Here is a 3253-nt window from a genome sequence, read left to right as displayed (position 1 = left end):
CTGTCTCTGGTGAATCCTCTCACCCTCCGCATCTCTGGCCTGTACCCCAGCTCTATATGAATAAATAAATAAATCTTTAAAAAAAAATGTTATCGAGGAAGTGATAAGACCCCAGTGTTTGCCCTCCTGTGTGCATAGATGCTGTGGACCAATCTCTACATCGAGATAGCTGGAAATTGCAAGATCTAACCCAATAGATGAAAACCACACACCCTCCATCAAGAAGAATTACATTTTTTTAAACACCAGTGACTCATTATTACTATCTGCAGTGCATCATATATACGAAAAGTCAAATGTGTGATTGTTGGAACAGTTCTCACAGAATAAAACGTTGGCTTGCTTCCCAGGTTCAAATCTTCACTTTGATTCTCCAATAAACTTCTTGTCTTACTGAGTCTTATCCCAGTCAACAAGAGGCTTTAGTCAGAAGATCTCCAAATAATTAAGATCTTCAAAAATGGATGGCAAAACAAGTTATATTAGAGTTGGAAGGACCTCGAGGTTTTGTGGAGATGTGTTCTCAAGGTCTGTTCCACAGTTTATTTCCTTCCAATATGCGCTGATCGGGAGTGTCTATTTAGAGCGACTGTTAAGAACAGTTAGCAACATCTCTACAAAAGGGGATTATGATATTCCCCACCCCACTTAACAAGTGGTGGCTCTGAATGTCCAGCTACATAATGTGCAAGACAGGTGGGTCCTGAGGAAAAAAACAAGAACAGAAAAGAACTTTTGCTCCAGCTGCTCAGCCTGCACCCGAGGGTGCCGAGGCGATGCGTGGAGGAGAGACTCGCAGAGGCACTCAGAAAACACATGTGTATTTCTTGTGTCCCAGCTTTCTGGGGCATGCCTTGGAACTCCTTCCCTGTGGTTTCCTGCTCATGGCCAGTTTTTGGACCTCAGCAACCTTGTTTCTGGCTGACCCTCTTTGGCTGGGCATTTACCCACAGGGGATGGTAACTGTAGGGGAGGGGGCGGTATTCAGAATCTCCTCTCTCTGTGCACATGAATTCTAGTAAAGAGACTCTATTAGAGTGTCTTTTGCCTTTGTGTGCAGGGCTAGCCAGACCCCTGAAAATTGTGCTAGTTTGGGGGTCCCGCTACACCACCTTGGTCTTTTCCATTTATTTTCCCTTTTCATTGCTTATTTTCTCCTTCCCTGACTTCTGCTGAAATTTGAATGTTCTTCCTTCTGATTGACAGCAATCTGATTGTCTTCCTGTTCTTTCAGTGACTTCCCTTAAATGTCAACATATATTGCTTCAAATGTTCTGTTATGGAAAATTTCAAATACAAAGGTAGAAAGATTAATATAATAAAAAGCCTATGTATCTGTCAAATAAAAAACAAATCTGGCCTTTTATTTGGAAAGGCTTATTGTAGTGGAGACAATGAGGGTGTATAATCTGTGAATCTAGAAGGGTTTTCTCTTGTAGGGAGAAAACAAGAAAGTAACTTGGCAGAGGGGTGGGATGACCAAGCAATCAAAGAGAAAATGTAAGGGAGAAGGAAGGGTAAGTGGAGAGGGGGAGGATTCCACATCCTGCTGCTTGTTTGACTGTCAAAGTTCAGGAGCCTATGGGAAGAAGAGATAACCGACTCAAGCTGGGTCAAGTCAGGTTAGTAGGTGTTCTGTCCAGACTGGTGAATGGAGACAAACAGCTCCCCTGGTCATTTATGAGGCAAATAATAGAAATTTGGAAGGCCTGTGTCTGAACTTGTTATAAGTAAACAAAAGGTACAGGACTTTTTTCTAAGTCATATGGGAAGGATGGCTTTTTGCAGTAATCATTTCTTGGAACACAGAAGGGAGGGGAGATTTCTCAACCATACCTATTTTCCAGAGTTTAGGTAAAGTTCAATATTTTACTTGACAGCTACATAGGCTCTTTATTATTATTTCTCTATTATCAATTTATCAATTCATATTTCATCTCTCAGTCTCTTTCTCATTGGGTCTATTTTTAGTAAATTCCTGGATGATATCTCTTCACATTAACTATTTGAATTTCAACTCTGTTATATCTGTAACTAACCCCATCCATTGAATTATTTATTTTGATAGCTAGATTAGTCATAGCTATTATTTATAAATGGTTCTTTTTTATCTGCATGTGTTCTTGGTTCATTTCTGCCTGTTCTTATTTCATAGTCTAATTTTGGTTTTGAACATTATACTTCTAGTTTTCTCTTTGTGGAGACTGAATGCACACACTTTAAAGTTTTTTAGCAGCTCTATCATTTCCATTTTCACCAGCATGAATTCATCTTCCAATTATTGATTTTATTGGGTCTTATTATTCATGATTTGGAATTTGGTCTGGAGGCTCCTTTTGGATGGAAATTTCTCATCCTCATCCTTACTCTGGATCTAATTTGTCTCACTTACAGATTAATATAAATAATAGCGATCTACCTCATTCTTTTAATAACTGCATTGTTTTTGATTATGTGTATGTAGCATAAATTACTTAGACAGGATAATCTGTATCTACCCTAGTGATGTCACTATACATTCACTGCCAGTCTTCTGCTGTATATAGAATATAGCAGTGAAGATCCTTGCACACACTTATATAGAGTCTATATACTTACACAAATAGAATAAATTCCTAAAAGAGAATTTGTCAGGTCAAAAGCCATGGGAAACTCAGGTCCAGAGACGCTGGACGGCAAGCTATTGCAAGGAAGGAAGGGTAAGAGAAGAGGGAAGTGAGGAAGCTGTCTGTGATGCAGGCCATGGGTTTTAAATGCCCTAGCTCAAGCTGTGGAGCAAACAGCCCAGGGGAGCCCGACCCACAAGATGGACCACGACACTAGGAGCAAAATAAGAGCTTCTTCTGCCCTGGCTACTAAGAGAGGCAGAAAAAAAATGCACACATCCTTCTTTCTCCAATAAAAAAAAAAAAAGCATAGCCCAAGGGACTGTAGAATGATCAGAAAAGGAACCACCAATATACTTTCTCTATTTTGAGAAATAGCTACATTTTTTTAATGAAGAAAAAAAAAAGAGGAACTTTTATCTGACCAAACCAAAGCAAGTTGTTTCAGCTCATAATAGAAAATGTAATTGAACGCGTGACTGTATATGGCTCAGGCCAGTCGTCAAATATTGAGGCCGCTGGCTGCTTGCCTGCAGCCTCCTGAATGAATTATCACCCATTTCATACCTGGGATACCTGAGCGAACATTTTGGGGGGAAATGGCCACCAGGTGGCAGTAATGCCCTTTCCCGCATTTCTGAAATTGA

This window comes from Condylura cristata, unplaced genomic scaffold, assembly GCF_000260355.1.
Source record: "Condylura cristata isolate star-nosed mole 26May11 unplaced genomic scaffold, ConCri1.0 scaffold00032, whole genome shotgun sequence".
Classification (NCBI taxonomy): Eukaryota; Metazoa; Chordata; class Mammalia; order Eulipotyphla; family Talpidae; genus Condylura; species Condylura cristata.
The sequence above is the reverse complement of the archived record's forward strand: the minus strand, read 5'-3'. Positions refer to the sequence as shown.